Raw genomic sequence first — 19,662 nt, 5'->3', positions numbered from 1 at the left:
TAGCAAGGTGTATATATATATATATATATATATACATACATATATACATATACACACATACACACACATACATACATACTAACAAACATATATATATGGCATGCCGTTCAGGAAATAATTATATTTATATTATGAAGTTTGAGTGTATGGAACGAAAGTCTGAATATATGGAACGAAAGTCTGAATATATGGAATCAAAGTCTGAATATATGGAATGAATGTCTAAAATTTTATAGAATTGCACATTTGACAATTATCACTGAATAATGTGCAGCTTGTTTTATTCTTGTTATCAGAGCAATAGCCTTTTGAATTGTGATACATTCTGTTTTTCTGAAAACAACTGTTTTCATACAGCGATAGCTGGACGCTTTTGTCCATTTCCTCGTACGACTTTCTGCGCGAGAGCGCCCTCCGGCTTTGAGTATGAATGAAACATACACTGCACGGAATGTTTAGCGCTCCGAGATGTTCATCTCGCCTTAATCTGGGTCCGAATAAAACATCAGATCATGCACAGACTATCCTGTCTCTTTGAATTTAAATCTATATTTATTCACACCGGCTCTTGAAAACCTCTATGCGAACACACTTGCCCGAAAAAGTGCGGGGGACGAATTTACGTGCTATTAGAAGTGGGGGGGACACGTCCCCCGCGTCCCCCGCGTAATCTACGCCCCTGATTGGCACAGTCTTTAAGGATGAGTTGTCATTTTAGAGGAAAATGTTGAGCTTTGGGAAAAGAGATGGAAGTAGAACTGACCAGACGAGAATTATATTGAGTGTGCACTTTCATAGCTCAGGAGATTTAATAGAGTGAACATTGTTTTGTTCCAAGTATCAGGTTGGATTCAGATAATTCTACTAAAATTTCTCTTCTGAAAGACAAAATAGACACAAATGTGACAATTGTTGTATTTGTAGTATGCATTTTGTAAGCAGTTAATAGTATACACGTTATTGAAGTTGTAAATAAAATTGATTATGGAAGAAAACATAGGAAGGAAATACCATTTCTTTTTTGTGATTATTTGCAAAGTTCACTAGCAATTTGAGTAAATTTGTTTCAAACGAAAATCTACACCAGTTTTTTTCCCCATTGTATATTTATTAGTATATAAAATGAATACTCATTTTGCATCCAAAGGATTTTTTTTTTGTTGAGATTTTTAAATTTTTTATTGCAAACTTTGGATCTTGAAGACACATGGCCTAAGAAAATTAAATTTTTTAAAATTATTTTTCAAAGTTGATAAAGTAAATGAAGATTGATGGAGTACTAGTTTTACAAGAAAATATTACTTCAGTCTTCCTGCTTTAAAATTTCACAGTTAAAACGTAAACTAAAACCATAAGAAAATGTTACTTGAAATTGTTAATAATGTTCTTTTTAGCAGCATCATATGACCCCTTTAACTGAAAAAACAAAACAAAAAAACTAATCGGATTTTATTTTAGCTACAACATTTCTTATTTTCATTTGGTTTAACTTGATGTACTAAAATAACTAAAACTGAAATAAAAATGAATGAAAACTACAGACACAAAAAATGAAAAAAACTAACAAACAAACAAACAAACAAAATTACTAAAGGTAAAGTGAAAACATTCATTTTTAATTCATATTAAAAATAAAAACTAATTCAAAATATTAAACTATATAGACTATAATAGTATCCCAATAGTACTAAAATAGCCCTGTTTCTGAAAATTGTTTCTACACCAAATTGATTAATCTTAATTGTCCATTTGGCTTCACTTGGTCTCATCGCTTTCTAGGAGAAACCGTTGAGATGTTAAAGAGATTTAAAGAGAATAAACTAAAGCGATTATCATTTTAATTTTTGTTCTATTTTTTGACAGCATATTTAAGAATGAGAAGCACAAAATGTATTTTATTTTACATGCAATCAAATGCTTGGTGCTCTTCCAGACTCACAACTCCACAATATTCAAAAGGATGTGTTTACACTACCATTGTTGCCAGTGTTACTATTCAGAAGCTCGTGAAACATGAAAGGGGCTTCAGATTTGGTTTCCTTTCTTTGCTCCAATTCTTATGACAGCTCCTAAACTCGGTGTGTCCTGGCAGACGTCCTCCAATTCAGCTTAACAATAGAAACACGTGAGCTTTTTGGTCCAGACTGTGGGATTAAGCTGTGCATGTCTGAATGGGGCACAATGACAGCAGGTCTGTGTAAATATATGCTGGGTTACAGTATCTTAATCCTGTTGTGTGTGTGAGCGAGTGTGTGTGCGTGCTTGAGCTTGAGAGGAAACATTACATTGAGCACTAAGGCAAGAAATATGCTTACGCAAGAATGCAAACCCAGAACATTTAGTCAACGTATTGCAAACAAAGCCCTACATGCTTCTGTTAATGTGGTGATAACAAGGGTGCACTAGAGTTACCTTTAAATGTCATTAAGCCAAATGTGTTATTATAGAATAGCTATGAACATGTCAGCTATATTATTATTGTTATGATATTTTATGTAGTTTCTCTCAGTAATTAGACCTTAATATTAATAAACAAACCTGGTAATGTAAAGGTATGATATTAATAATGATTCGCCCTCTTTAAACTGTTCCTCTGCCATGACAGGAGTTGACCTGAATGAGAAAACTGACTGTAGAACAATGCTGTTTATACAGTAATAATTATCAAATAAGAAGAAGAAGAAAAAAGAAGAAGAATTGCACTTTGACCTGTTTTGAAATACAATTCAGATTGTTTAGCTAAAAGTATTTGCATTTACACTATACTGATCAAGAGTTTGAGGTCAGTATGATTCTTTTAAAAATTAAAAAAAATTAATGTTTTTATATAGCAAGTGTGTATTAAATGGACCAAAAGTGACAGTAAATGTTACAAAACATTTATATTTCAAATAAATACTGTTCTGAAACGTTTCCAAATTACAGTTTCCACAAAAATATTAAGCGGCACAACGGTTTTTAATTTAGATGGTAATAAGAAATGTTTCTTTAGCAGCAAATCAGCATATTAGAATGATTTCTGAAGGATCATGTGACACAGAAGACTGGCGTAATGATGCTGAAAATTCAGCTTTGCATCACAGGAATAAATTACATTTTAAAATGCATTCCAATAGAAAACTGTTGTTTTAAATGATAATAAAATTTCCACAATATTTCTGTTTATACTGATTAAAAATGCAGCCTTGGTGAGATTAGAGACATTAAAAACCATCAAAAACATTAAAAAAAAATCTTACTGACCCTAAAATTTGAAAAGTATGCTACACATACTTGGATAGAGTGTGTTTCGGCTTTCATAAATCTTATTAGCATTTGTTATGTGACAAACGCATACAGTAGTATGTAGTTAATGAAATAGTTCACTTACACAAACCAAATCCAAACCTGTTTGATTTACGCACTTTTTTTACTGCAGCGTGAGCTAATACTGCTAGTAAATTCTGTTGCTTTTCCTCTAATACAGTTTTATATTTCCATTAAGGTCTCTAAAGACCACTGTTCTTGAGCTCTGGCATCTTACCTTGCCAATATTTTTGTTTGCAAACAGACAGAAAAAGACAAAAGAAACCCACAATGCTCAGAGGAACAGAGAGCGTTCACTTCAACGTATGCTGTGTGTATCTTTGCAATTTAATTATAAATGATCCTAAGGGTCTTCCTCTTTATCCTGACCTGGTGTGACCCCCATAAATATTCTCTCTCTCCAGTGCTCCCATAATCCTCTTTGTTTCCTTTTTCCATCCTTCTCTGTGACCCTCCAAACTTTAGATTCTGGTGTAGCAGAGACACAGAAACAGAGCTGACACAATATTTAGTATTTCTAAGGCTCTAATCCGCTAATAGCATTAAAGGGGTCATATGATGCTGCTAAAAAGAACATTATTTTGTGTATTTGGTGTAATGAAATGTGTTTATGCGGTTTAAGGTTCAAAAAACACATTATTTTCCACATACTGTACATTATTATTTCTCCTCTATGCCCGCCTTTCTGAAACGTGTCGATTTTTACAAAGCTCATCGTTCTGAAAAGCGAGGTGTGCTCTGATTGGCCAGCTATCCAGAGCGTTGTGATTGGCCGAATACCTCAAGCGTGTGACGGAAATGTTACGCCCCTTACCATATTGTGATGCCCTGTCCGGCTCGAGCGATGAGACATAGACATTGCATCCAGTGGGTGATGTAGGTATGTGGGGGCGTGTTAGAACGAGCCATTTTAGGTAGGTGTGGTTGACTCTTAACTTTTATAAAGAATATCTCTTTGGATTTGAGACTTTAGTCTTTGCAACTTTACAGATCTTCTTTATGCACCAAGAGCTTGTAACACTCCAAAGAGAAAGGAAAAATTGAAATCGCATCATATGACCCCTATAATTCTGATTGGTGCTGTTTGTAGGCTCGCGGGAAGTGGCCGAATTGTTTTCCTCTTGACATCATTTCTTGTGGCTTCACGTAAAAAGAAATGCAGCGAAAGGAGATGTCCATCAAATCGGGTGATTTTAGACAAACAGACTTGAGTCAACAGCTTCTGTGACAGCAAACAAGCTATTTAAATGAGATCAAGAGTGCTCTGACGGCACCGTGGTAATTACATTACCCAGCTGCTAAACTATAGCTTCACTCGCCACACTGCTTCTAAACAAACATCATTACCCACAATCCCATCAAACAAGGATTTTGAATCTTTGACATTACTTTTCTTTCTTTTGATCTGTTTCGCTGTTACTGTTTTTAGCAATATTTTAGCCAGTTATTTTTAGCTGGTGTTTTCACAAGCAAAGCAAAAATGCTTGAAAAATGAAAATATGAAATGACATAAAAGCATTTGCAAAGCATTTTCACCTTGCTTGTGAAAACATTTCAATGTTGTGTAGATAACATTATGAGCTGACTGGGCGATATATTAAATATTTGCAATATACTTTTTATGATTATGTTGACAGTGTACAATTAACCAATACTGTACTTTTTCTGTGATTTTAACACATTTTACTTTAGCCATTAACTTTCCTAAAGCCTGAATAGTTGATTAATTTCCAGGAAATTAGTTTGGTGTTAAACTGTCCATTTCATTGAATGAAATAAAAATACATATTCAAATATTTGTTTGTGTTCACTTATCAGCTGTAAAAAAAAGTGGTAACCTGCAATTATCATAAATGAAAAAGGTTGATTCAGTGATGTTAAATAATATTTTTGACTAGAATAAAAACCAGTTAATTTAGACGGTACAGTTTTTAGGTTGCAGTTTTTTCAGTCAATGTGGTATTGTTGTAATGGTGCATAGAAACAATTTTTTACATTTTGTGTTCATTATTTATTTTTACTGTATTTTGCTTCTTCTTTAATGCATTTCCAAAGTACTTCAGACTGTCAAATTGTCAATTTCAGTTGATCGGATAAAAACTGATTCAAAGATTTGTTTGCATCTCCACTCAAAAATGTGCATTTATGTAAAAATTTTATATTTATGTTAAATTATGTTGTAAATATTGCAACTTATTACCAGGTATTGGTGGATATAAACAATTAAATATATGTATTTTTTTTATTAATATAATTGTTGTGTTTTAGTATAAAAAAAAAAAAAAAAATTAATTTATTTTTACTTTGTTTCTAATTCTTCCATTTATATGTAAAAATTTTATATTTATGTTAAATTATGTTGTAAATATTGCAACTTATTACCAGGTATTGGTGGATATAAACAATTAAATATATGTATTTTTTTTATTAATATAATTGTTGTGTTTTAGTATAAAAAAAAAAAAAAAAAATTTATTTATTTTTACTTTGTTTCTAATTCTTCCATTTACTTTATTTAAAAAAAAATATTTTTTGACATTTACTTTTTATTTTTACTTCGTCTAGGACAGTTTTGAATGTACTTGGTACAAATGACCGTCTAAATCATAATTACGATTCCTTTGATTAAAAAAAAACACTCTTTTAAGAGTATCGATTATATATTTAGGCAAACAATATTGAATTGAATTTTAATTTTGACATTTTTGAAATATCGCCCAGTCTTGTCATCAGCTAACATAAATATTCTATTAACTGTGCTTAATAATGACCATTTGCTGGCTCAGGTTTGGTTTGCTTGGGTGCTTTTGATATCAATGCAAACAAAGCTTTAAATGATGCGGTAGTATTGGAGCTCACAGCAGCTCCTGATTACGGCCACCTGCAAACACATTATGCACTTCTGTTATACAGGGAAAAATAACTGCATTTGCCAAATGGAAGTTCATTTACACTCAATTATGCACCAACAAAAACCATGAAGCATGTTATTTTTACAGAATCCAGTGTTTGCATAGGTTTTTCGATGGGTATAACACACAGATCGGAGACAGAGGGGGTCTACATGTTGGGTAGAAGAGGAATACAAATGCGTATGCAGTATGAATGTGAATATAGATGTGTTTACCGTAAAGTGTGTGTGTCTGTGTGGGAGAAGGAGTGATTGGCCTATTCCATCATAATCAGACACCCAAAATTCAATTCTTTTCTCCTCTGCGTCTCACCATCTTGTCGAGATGCTGGATTGTTGTTGATGTATCTCCTCATTTTAGCCGCTGATGGAATTGTCCTCTGTTGTAACATCTTAATTAGCTGAAAAAAATGCAGGGGAATTGCATTTAGCATGCGTCGGAGGGTGTTGTGTACCAATATATATATATATATACTGTATGTATATATATTATAAATATATGATTAAACTAACAAACTATATAAACATTGATTGCAGTAAATAAAATAATGTAACAAAAAAAAATACAAACAAATCTAAATATATGAATTTTTTTTATATTTAAATAAAATACAATGTTACGCATATTTATAATTATTTTTTCACAGTATAATCTAGTCTTTATGCATGAAAATATACAGCAGCCTTTTATATTTTAGGATGGCTCTTGTACCAGGATGATCATATTTTGGGGTCTGTGGCATCTAAAATATTAAAAAACCCTGATTTTGACAACAGCCATATAACTATAACTAGGCATTCAGTCTGGCTCCTTTCTTATGAAACATTTCTCATAATAAATATTCCTAAGAAGTGCACATTGCTTATTTAATTTCATATTTATCCAGCATATTGGCATTTGAAACTACTGCAAGTTATGATTGAATTTAGAGACGGAATCTCTTGGAATTTAATTGAATACTTCTGACATTAAATATACAGAAAATAGTTTGAAATGTGCAGGAGATATCCGAGTTTCCCCAAGAGAGCTCTTCTTCCGTCGTTTTAACTCACAGTGCTATAGAACGGCAGAAATATTCAGCGGCGCATCAGATAAGGTCTTAAATCCCTTTTAGTGCCGTGTAATTCCTATGAGTACGTGCTGTTCACTTTTTATTAAATCTATATTTGGTGTGTTGCCTGCGGACCTAAAGAGAAAATTATGCTCAATTAAATTAGTCATGTTGAAACCCTCTAATTAGCTGTGTTCCCTGATAAGAAAACCCAATGTGAAATACGGCATTTAACCTCATCTCGCTCTGATGCTGTAAATCTCGATCCACCCCAATTCACACAGCGATGGCATCATCAGGGAGGCGGCTCCCTCCGTGGTTTGCGACTCTTATGTAAACATCTGGGAATCATTACCATACTTACAGGGAATGAACTCGAACGATTAGTGATGACATCAGAAATCGGGGCGTGGCTTTGGCTGGGAAGTACCAACCCGAAAAGATCGCCTTCCCATCCAATAGAAAACCAGCTAAATTAAAGTAACTTAAATTGGCTTCTGCATGTGGTTCTAACTGATTATTGGCTATTTGTATACTTTTATTGTTTCATTTAGTTTCGACGTCTTTTATTTGTTTATTTGCCTATACATACTTAGGTTAACGAACTGCTTAGTGATAAAGTTCTGGTACACTTCTGTTATCTTATGGTTAACGCATTTGTACAAAATGTTTTACTAGAAAAGCAGTAAAACTAAAATCTTAGCAGATAGATAGATAGATAGATATATAGATAAATAGATAGAAACATGATATGCTGAAACATGCATTTTCTGTAAAACTGCTTTGAGACAATATATACTGGGGAAAGCACTATATAAATAAACGTGAATTGAATTAAAATCATGAAGGGCCTGAGTGTCCTGCTTAAAAAGAAGAGAAGGACCTTCTTGTGTCTGGAGATAAAACCTGAAGAGCAGATGAATGCCGAGCGAGAGGGTCTCTGTGAGGGAACTGTATCATCCATCATTGGCTACAAACAGGTAGATAGCAGAGCTACACAGGGCTAATTAGCTGAATCAGTTTTTCGACAGAAGAACTGACTCCGAGCCTATCTCAGTCGAACAGGTGAGGAGAGAGTTGGGTAATCTTCACACAGGAATCTGCCCCGGGGTGTAGGAGATATCAGCTCCAGTCAGCTCTGTTGAGTGTTTCAGGACTTCGTTTCCCTCCCATTAAAGTCTGCAGAAGGTGCCCCAGGTCTGGAAGACTTCCTGCCGTGTTCATCTTAACAACCCTAAAGACTACACACCAGTTGCTCTTCCTTCACACATCATTAATATCGTTGATAGGTTGGTCCTGAAGTAGCTCCGTCCCCTAGTCACAGACCATCTGGACCGGCTGCAGTTTGCTTACTCTGCACAAGTAGGTGTAGATGACAGATTCACATACTTAAATGCCACGGTTATAAAACGCTTGTATGATATGATTTCATCCTAAAGGTCATGGATTTGATCCTACTTTGACATTTGAGACTGTATTGAGGTCTGTGATTTACTGTAAGTCAAAACTGATGTGAAAATGTTCTCCATTCTACTCCAATATACACTACCATTCAAAAGTTTGGGGTCAGCAAAATAAATTAATATATGTATTTAAAACACAGTATAATGTAATATATGTGTACTGTAGGTCATTTATTAGTTTGTTCATATTGATGTTTACTTATTTCCTACACCTATAAATGACCAAAAATTGCCTGGTCTTTTATTGTACTTTGTAATCCATTTTGCTTCTTAAGGCAGACATCATTATTAAAAAAAATAATAATAATATTATTCATAAGTTTGGGATTTGAACAAATCCTTAAGCCCTAATATTACATTTGGTGTATAACTCATCCCACACCAGCTTCTTATTTTATTTCTAATTTTACTGCTTCTTATTTGGCAGATATAAAAGAAATCCAGCACAGTTTGTTATACAGGAACAGTTCAAGGACATCCGTATATCAGCACATACAGTTCTCCAGCAGCTCAGGTCAACTGCTCTAATTTAACTGTCAGAATTGAATGCACTTGCACAGGTCTCAGTGAGGTCATCTAGTGAAACGTTTGTGTACGTCTATTGAAAAGACTTTATCTCATAATGGATTTTTACATTTTCTGAATCTATCTATCTTATCTATCTATCTATCTATCTATCTATCTATCTATGGTTATGTCATTATATCTTTGTTCTGTTATTATATCTATCTGCCATTCTATTGTTATGTCTATATCGTTCTGTTGTTTTGACTTTCAAACAAGATTTTGTCAAGGAAACATTTGAAATTTTGACAAACTTTGCTTTTCTAGATAAAAATTGCAGTTGATTTACAGCTGATATTTACATTTTTATTTCTACTTCATTGCATTCAAATTAGAATTGCAATTCTACATCTTGTTTGCTACATCAATTCAAATTCACTGTAAATTCAGAAACTGAACTGAGATTTATTTTTAGCAGTACTACTTTTAGCAATACTAATAGGCTGAATTTGTAATAGCGTACTAGAATGAAATGCTCATACTATTTTTACCTATCATTATTTGGCAGAAATAGTAAGAGGAGTGTGCTGGTATGCTATTCTGAATTCAACCATAGTGATGCTGCTTTAGCAAACGCTACTTATAAATGCGTGTCATAAGTCCCCAAGTCCACTTCACAGGCAGATTCCAAACTTTTTTGTCTCTGGAGACCAGTGAAAGCAGAAGCAAATAGATTGTGATGGTACATAAGCATGGGAGAGAGAGGGGAATGTAGGGCTATAATTTGAGCGCTGGAGAGAGGGAAAACGTTTCTTGTGCAGTGAGTTGAAGAGCGAGAGAGACTACAGAGACCCGTTTGTCTGAGTTTGAAGAGCTGCTCTCTGCCATTAGGACATTTTTTGGGGTAATGCAATGAGCAGATCCGCATGATGTGGCTGCAGGGGCCTCTCATGCTGCCTCAGGGGCCACCAGGGGCTCCTCCAGGCCTTGCAGTGCTTGGAATGGCATCATGGGCCGTCCCAGGCTGCCAGCTTATTGCTGGACCGGAATGATTTGTGTTTGGTCAGCTGCTAGAAAAGCAGCTAATTAGCTCTGTCATTTATGGCTAAAAAGTTGACTAAACGAGAGGCCGGATGGCTGGAAACTCTCTGAGGGACAAACGGAGAGACATGTAGCTCAGCGAGACGCTTCTTATTTCATTAGCCTCATCTAATTTGCCCGTTTTGATTTCCCTCTCTCTCTCTCTCTTGTGCATCCTTCCACCTCCATTTCCAACCCAGGCTCATTAGAAAAACGTGCCTGTGTTAACATTTCTGCAAAATGATTTTACATCGCTTCTTGCACGTTTTGCTACACTTTTAAAGTGAAATGTCCATTAAATTATGCTAGAAGCGAGTTCAGGTTTATCCGAAACAGATGAACATTAATCTGACAACGTTATATTTTCATAATGCTATGTACCAAACTTCGTACTTTACTGCAAGATGTGTTAACTTTTTATCATTTAATCAGTCTTTCCATCTATCTGTCGTTCCATCTATCTACATTTTCAAAATGAAATGTCCACTGAGTGACACTAAAAGAGAGTTCAGTATGATCCAAAACAGATGAACATGCATCTGGCAGCGTTTTATTACATTGGTTGATGTAGGCCTACATATTGTGGTAGTTTGTAAATGAAATGTCTGGTAAGTTGTGATTAAAAATGCTCTTGAAAATAGCGTAGCACCTACACTAATACATTCCCTAAACCGAATGATAATGTTGACAAAAGATAATATGAGATAAAAAAAAAAAACACATTTGCTGATGCAAACATGTTATTTGTGCTTGGCTTTACAAGTGTTTCAACTCTTTTGATGCAAGTGCAATGCTGTACCAGGTGTGCTACCGAGCAAGTGTACTATGTCAGAAAAGCCATACAAATGGAATTGTTTATGTGATGCAAACATCAAAATGTATAATTTTACAAATCATGCACTATGGTAAAACACATTTTGAGGTCATAATATAGTATTGTTCAAGGAACCAAACCAAAATAAGTCTTTACTAATGGATAATCTGCCCTTAAATCATTATTTGTGTGAAAAGGGAAAGTTATTGGTGTTTTACTGCCATACAAGCCGTCATTTCAGCTGGAAACTGCATTAAATTGTATGTAAGGGTATGTTTTTGTAGTTTTGCACAAATGTAGGCACAGGCACGTATTTCCACTGAGCCTGCCTAGGTTGTCCATTTCCTCCAGTTCCTGTTTTCATTTTCCTGTGCTTAAACTCCAGCCTTGAATTACCCTGTAGCCGTCAATGAATCCACCTCAACTAATAGATTCATCTCTAGCATTGCTATGTCCGGTTGTGTTATGAAACATCAAGGTCTATTTCTGCTTTACTCGTATGAGCGAAATGCATTTAGGGGCTGCGGTAATCCTGAAAGCGTGGCGAGAGAGATACTACACCAATAAACACAGCCACCCAGCTCAGGGATCTAATTAAGAAATGAAGCACAACATATAATTTAGCACCAAACAATGTGCAATTTCCCCTTCAACCTCTTAAACTGGTGTAAATGATGTCACCCTGATGGCCAACCGATCCGGCAGTAGGGGTTGATGTCGGGTTATGAGTCCATTACTACTAACCTCGTCTCCCAGTTGCTCTGTGTATTTCTAAACCACAAGCTTAAATGACTGGAATGGTGTGTGTTGAAGATGAGAAATAGGGAAAATGATAGAAAATGAGAGCATGAAGTAGAGAAAATAAGACAAACTGTTGCACAAAATCTGTGTGTTATTTACTAACCACCCACATACCAGTTGAACTAGGCATTATCTACGCTGGTATAGCGCTGCATCATGCGTATAATTAACTGTCATCGTTATCACATACCTCACTGAATTTGCTTTATAATATATATATAGCATTATTCACACTCGCTAATTCGCTATTTGCACAATTAATTTTATTTTATTAAAAAGAGATAATATTAATTCAGGATAATTGGGCCATTTTATCCCAGCCATCTCAATAGGAAAACGTGCCAAATTTTCCTGAATTCACCCTATTTGTGTATATTTTCAAGTGGTCCTAGCAACATTTTAATCATGATCAAATTTTGAAGAACAATTTATTTTATTTTATTTTTTGATGACTTTTCCATGACCTTTTCTATGAAGTTTTAAAATCTCCTGATATTTCCAGATTACTACAACAAGACGAACAGCACGTGCAAATATATAAATAAATAAATTAATTAATTGTAAATGGTGTATATCATAAAATCAGAATAAATGTGTAATTTATATGTGTAACTTAATTCAGATCAATTAAATAAAACTGAATGCATTTAAAAAATAAACTAAACCAGCATTTGCTTTCACATTAATTTAACACAAAATCTTTTCATTAACCAGACTTTTTCCTTTTAAATTCACTTTTCTTTTCTTTCTTTTTTTTCTTTTTTGAGCGTATCAGTGGATGCAGTTCATTGTTAGTGAATTCCTTATTTATATTTATACCTTGACCTAAAATAGTGGAAATTGGGAAATGATAAGTAAAAAAGTTAAATAGATTGTGATAACACTTTAGATTAGAGAACACTGCACTATTAACTTATTAGCATGCATATTACTTGCATATTGGCTGTCTATTAATACTTATGAAGCACATATTAATGCCTTATTCTGCATATTCTAGATCTCTTAACCCTATCCAATACCTAAAAATAATCACATCAACAAATACCTTACAGACTATCAATAAGCAGCTAATTTTATTAAGGGAAAACCCTTAGTTAATAGTGAATATGTGTTCCCTAATCTAAAGTGTTACCGAAATCGGATCTTCACAGTGGTTGAGTACTGCTTCCGCTGTCCTGTTATGTATATTTAGCTTTGAGTAAAGCAATTACTAACCTCTCTGTGGAGGAGTGACATGTCCTAGCATGCATCATGCCTTCTAATTAAGAGCTGTAGTGGTGAACCAGTTTTGATGGAGCATTTAATATTACATGGTTGTGATATCACTGGTGTTTATCCAGACTCCGACCAGTCTCAGAAGAAAACCTTTGCTCAGTCTGAGAGAGAAAAAAACAAAAAAACAGCATCTCTATAAGACATTCTGTTTAGAGCTGTTCCTAGCCGTTCCTGCCTTTTATTCATCACGGAAAAACATCTCAAGGGTTGAAACATCAAAGAGCTGAAGGCATCAATCACATTAAAGCAAGACCAGAGTGACTTGCTTCTGGAATAAAATATCTGAAATAAAAAATTGAAGATGTTCTTGTGGGCATACGGTGGGCGGATTGGTCGGTTTAACTCAAGTATTTTGTTGGGATTTTATTATCTGACTGCCAGTAGCATTGTTAATTTACATGCATTATTTTCTCCATTAAAAGTATCCAGGTATTCTGATGGAATAAACATTTGAATAGAAAATCTCGCTTTTCTCCATTTCATCATTTGATGAATTACTGCTGTCATGATCAATAGATTTTTTAATTAGATGACTTTTGAGAACAAACTGCAATCTATAATAAGCTTAATTTGCATATAAAGAATGTGTGTTTGAGCAAAGAAAGAATGACAGTGACTTAATTTAAATATGCAAACAACACCATATCAGTGCAGATGGTGCTTTGTTAAACTGAATTGTGGGTGGTTAGTGATTAAGACGTGCTTGTGCTGGAATCTCATGCACAAAAGTGGCGCGAGTGCTTAGTGAATGGCTCTTCGACTTTCAAAAAGTCATTTTAAAAAGCCAACATGAGATCAGAGATTCAGGAGGGCATAAACAAGATGTCCTAGAGTCGAGAGACAATGTGACGGCGGGGACAATCAGGGTTGGGAAGCAGCCCTAAATCCCGCCACAGATATTTATGGGGATGCTAATGACAACAAGTCGCTTTTTAATGTCAGGTCTCAGCCTGTGATTGCACACTGGCTTGAGTGATTTGGACATCCTGACAGTTGTAATTATCCTAGTGTCTTCTGTCAGACTGGCAGGGGGCTGAATCTACCTCAATTAGACTGGCTAATGTTCTCGCTCTCATTCACTCATTCCCTTCACAAACATTTTTGTGGTTTCGCGAAGGGCAAGAAAGCACACGGCCCTGTCGGTTATGCCCTGCCAACAGCGGACGTGTCGTTGGAAATGTTTCCCATTTGAGATTTTTTTTTTATATCCTTTGGGAAATGTCGGGGCACTTGGTTTATGGACAGCCCTCTTTGTCCACTCATTTTCCACTCTAGTTCATGTTCGGTTCTTGCGATGACTCAGAGCCACTAATGTGTTCGACTGAGGTCAGACCTTCAAACACTAGCCTGCTCCATTATGTGTGCATCTCTGTGCTACGTTCATCATTTATGTGTCTTTGTGGACGGCGTCTGAGAGGACAGGCTGTTCTTGTTCAGAATTGTGGACACAGCATGCAGCTACAGTATGCATTGTTAGAGCTATTTGCTAAAGAAAGCAACACTTTTACCATTGCTCATATGGGTTAATGATGGAAAAAGGGTGAATAAAACTACCTGTATTTGGCAGACGCTTTTATCCAAAGCGACTTGCATTGCATTCAACATTTTAGCAGTTCATGCATTACCTGGGAATCAAACCCATGACCTTGTATTGCTATATTAACACCATGGTCTTGTGTCTGAGCAACAGGAATACCTAGAGACCGAGCCAAAGTGGGCTTGAAAGTGGAAAGTGAAGATTGAATTTTGACTTGGGACAGTATCCAACCATGTGTCTACTATCCAGAACAACATAGCAGCCCTGTTGAGTTTTGCATAGCTTTGCTAGTATAAATTTTTTTTATTAATACTTGTTGCATTGGTTTTTATTACCATTTTATTCAAATTACTTGTTGGAAATTGAGATTAATCACTTTTAATCACACACTTAAAATTATTTGGTTTTTTAAATATGTTATGTTGATATTTTTTTCTTTCTATACATCTGTCAGTACCCGTAAGGGTAGGTAGAAAAACACTAAATATTTTCCAGATTATATTTCTTAATTATATTTCTATATTTATTATATTTTTATGTTTACATTTAAATTTATATGTAAAAAATTATATATTTATTAATATTTACTATGTATTATACACCATTTTTCAAAAATATAGGGCGAGTTAAAAATTCTATGAGATTTGCATTAATTTAATCAAAAGTTAAAGTAAAAACTTTTACATTAATACAAACGATTTCTATTTCAAATAAATGCTGTTCTTTTGAAATTTTTTATTCATTAAAGAATCTTGGAAAGGGTTTAAAAATAACGGTTTCCACAAAAATATTATTCATCACAACTGTTTTCAACATTGATAGTAATAAGAAATGTTTCTTAAACAGCAAATCAGCATATTTGAATGATTTCTGAAGGATCATGTAACACTGTAGACTGGAGTAATGATGCTGAAAATTCAGCTTTGCATCACAGGAATAAATTACGCTTTAAAAAGTATATTAAAGTAAAAAACAGTTACTTTCAATTTTAAAGTTTTTTAATGTATTTTTGTCAAATAAATGCAGCTTTGGTGAACAGAACATGGAAAAAAAAATTTACTGACCCCAAACTTGGTGGTAGTGGTAGTGTATACCTGCCTGTTCTGTACCTATCTTTTTTAGTAAGGGGTATCATCACATTTCAGGGTCATCAAAAAGTTTGAAAAGCCCTGACTCATCATACACAGAAAGAGAGAGTATCTTCTCTAACTAACACACCCACAGGCAAGTGTAGAGCAGGTTTTGCACATAAATATGCATGCATGTCCACACACACACTCCCCGTTGCATTGCAGTGATTCACCGACTTCATTTCAGCTCTGGAGAGCAGTAGTGTACTGCTGCATACTGCTGCTCTCCCAGTAACACTTTAAAGAAATAGTTCACAAAAAAAATTCTGTCATCACATATTCACCCATAAGACTTTATTTCCTTGCAAAAAGCTATCATATGGCTCAAGAAGACTTCACAAGTCATTTGGACTACTTTTGTGGTACTTCATGCTGATTTTTGGTCTTTTAGGAAACTTGACAACTTCCGTTAACTACAGATGTGGCCATTAAGAATGCACATTTTTCTCGCAACAGCACGCAATTCGTCATGTGTGATCAAGGAGCTCCCTGCACGTGCTTTTTCTGATTTTTTAAAAACAGTTTTGTGCTTCATACAATATCCACCAGGTGACGCAAGGAACAACGTTTTGCAGTTAAACACCCAGACAAGATCTACGATGGCGTTTAAGTGCCATGTAAAATAAAAAATAAATAAAGTTAAAAAAATAAAGAAATAAAGTAGGGCTGGGTTTTGACACAAATTTCACGATTCGATTTTATTCTCATTCACAAGCTTGCGATGCGATTCGATTCGATTACCGATTCGATTCGATTCAATATCGATTATTTTTTATATATATCAGGTACATGCCAAATTTTCTCAAGGAAAAAAAAAACTAAACTAATGCTGTAAAATATACATGAGAGTCAGTTGGTACTACATTACTATAATATTGAAGGTTAAAATTGACTGATTTGTTATAATTACACGTAATGAAGTTTTTAAAATAATAAAGTTACAATTACATAATAACATTTCTACTTCAATTTGTTTTTTTGTTTTTTTAAATATAAACATAATGGTCATAACAACTTGATGGATTTATTCAAACATAAATTAAACATTGAAGAACAGTAACATTCATAATGAATATGTTATATGGTGCATATATTTAGCAAAATGCCCCTCTTTACAGTTTATTTTTCTATCTGACTAATGAGTTTATGGTCACCGAATATGTTTTTCTGAGGTAAATGTGATGCTACGTGACATTGTTTACAAGACGTTATATTGACGTCTTTGTGCGTCTGAAACACTGATTGAGCGATTACATGAGACGGGATACGGCTTGTAAAGTTATACTCTTTCTTTTAACTTACCTTCAGATGTTTAGTCATGATTATTTTGTGCTGAAACTGCTTAATGTGAAGGAGATGATCAGTTCACGTGCGCCTCGCGCTGCCGCGTCTGTTGAACTGAGGCGCTACAGCGATCTGTCACTTCACATTAAACAGCGCCAAAACGGCATTTATTGTTTAAATACTGCAATACAATGGACAGAATTTGAAATCTGAGACTTTGTTTCATATTAAAAGTATCAAAGCACAATGCTTATTGCGATTTATTGGATGGGAAGTGCCCTTCAATCAATGTTCCTTCCATTAACTGAAAACAGGCTAGACTAATCGATTCTTGGGATTTAACAATCGATATCGTTCCGTAAAAATGAGAATCGATTAATATCGAGATAAAGATATTTTTTACCCAGCCCTAAAATAAAGAAATAAGATTACGAGATTAAAGTCATAATATTTTGAGAATAAAATCAAAATTACGAGAATAAAGTCGTAGCCATATTGTTTTGAGAATAAAGGCATAGCATTATGTAGGCTACGACGGAGTTTTAGTGCCACGTTAAAAAGAAAAAAATCTAAGATAATATTTTGAGAAAAAATAAATTATGAGAATAAAGTAGCAATAGCACTACAAGAATAAAGTTGAAATATTTTGAGAATAAAGTCAAAATTATAAGAATTAAGTCATAGCAATTATGAGATTAAAGTTATAATATTTTGAGAGTATTGCGCATGCAAATTGCCCAGATTGGGAGCACCAGGAGAAATTCCGGTGGCCTGGCAACTGATTTGAATATATGTTGGATTATTAGCAGAAATCATAGCATGTGTCATATACTCGCAGGGACAGTATGCTAGGAAATAATATTTCACATCTTCGAATGCTTTAATTGTATGTAGTGTGCCAGCCCCCCAATAATAGCAATAAGCTTTGTGCTTTTGGCACTTTTAATATAAAACAAAACCTCAGCTTTCAAATTCTGTCAAATTTAGTTTTATAGTGAAATAACAACAATATGTCTTATAATAATGTGGTTTTCACGCTCTTTAATGTGACGTGACAGATTGCTGTATTCACCTCAAAATGGCATGTGTGTATATATATATATATATATATATAGTTTTATATATTATTATATATATTATATATTATTATTATTAGTTTTATATATATATATATATATATATACATACACGCAAACAGTATATTGGCCTAAAAAACATATTCCAATATATTTCAGGCCAAGCCTTTTACACTGTAAAATGAAAATAAAGAAAGAAAAAACATTTTATCTAAACATTAAGGCTGTAGAGCTGTGTTTACCCGTCACTTTGAAATGCTTTGAATTTTTGTTTTTAATATGCATGGCTGTCATTACCGTGAGCTGCTTTCCACTGCCAGAATTTTTACCCAATTACCTCAGAGTGCCTTTGCTTCTCTATCCAATCAGAGCGGCTGATAACAAACATGTCATCAGACTGTCAGAGTGGCAGTTCATATGAGGGAGCAGCTGCCTCTTTCACTGTCAATGTTCAAATATTTATATACGCTCTTTAGTGCACTATAATGAATGTAAAGTCTCTTTGTCCTGCATTTTGTGCATTTAGAGATAAAAAAAAAAAACAGTCCTTTCCTCACCTGTCAGTCTGTAGCTCAGAGTCTTTAATAGTTTTAAATAATTATATACTTAAATAATGATGAAATAGCTGTTTAATCTGAAGTAACTTGTTTTATGTGGGTGTTTGTGAGGATTGAAGGTTCTCATTATAAGCAGCGATTATGTTTTACGTGCAGAGCTGAACGTAAACAAGCTGTAATTCGTTCTCATTAAAACCTTCCCTGTGATTATTTCGCATTCACCTGTATTTCAGACGGCTGCGGTAACAAGTTTGCTATAAATGAGTCAGGAGTGTGTTGAACAAGACATCAAACAGCTGCGTGATCGTGTAAAACATTCGCTGTCATTCTTCTTGCATGTGATTAAGTCGTCGTGTCATGTTTAATGTCTGTTTGTCTCAGGTACACAACAGAGAGGAAGAGGCTTTCCTGCAATATGCAACAAATTAGTGGTGGTGGGTCAATCTCAGAAAACAAGACCATATGTAGAAAAAATAGTTTTTTTTATTTAAATAAAACAAACAATTTTTTACATTATTTTAGTGATTAATGTTTAGTTAATTTATTCATTTTATTTATTTATTTATTGTTTGTTTGTTTTTTATTTTATTTAAATGTAAATAATAAAGAATAATGTTAGTGTTAGTGGTGGTGGGTCAATCTCAGAAAACAGGATGTGTGGAAATGAAATTCATTTTTTATATTTTTTTATTTAAATGCAAAAAAAATTTATATATTTTTTAAATAAAATAAAAATATGCTATTATTAGTGGTAGTGGGTCATTCTCAGAAAACAGGACCATATATGAAAAAAACATGATTTTAATTTTATTGTAATTTCAATATATTTGTATATAAATATAAATTAAACATGTTAATTTTTAAAATAAAAT

The 19,662-nt window shown here is 34.0% G+C and overlaps 1 protein-coding gene across 3 annotated transcripts in view; it reads left to right on the top strand.

Annotated features, from left to right (window-relative positions):
- Window positions 1-19,662, top strand: part of ralyl (RALY RNA binding protein like) — a 133,519-nt gene that overhangs the window by 38,444 nt on the left and 75,413 nt on the right. The window lies entirely within an intron of this gene.

The sequence above is a fragment of the Sinocyclocheilus rhinocerous genome, unplaced genomic scaffold (genome assembly GCF_001515625.1).
Source record: "Sinocyclocheilus rhinocerous isolate Xijiao unplaced genomic scaffold, SAMN03320098_v1.1 scaffold97, whole genome shotgun sequence".
In the NCBI taxonomy this organism is placed as follows: domain Eukaryota; kingdom Metazoa; phylum Chordata; class Actinopteri; order Cypriniformes; family Cyprinidae; genus Sinocyclocheilus; species Sinocyclocheilus rhinocerous.
The sequence above is the reverse complement of the archived record's forward strand: the minus strand, read 5'-3'. Positions and strand labels throughout refer to the sequence as shown.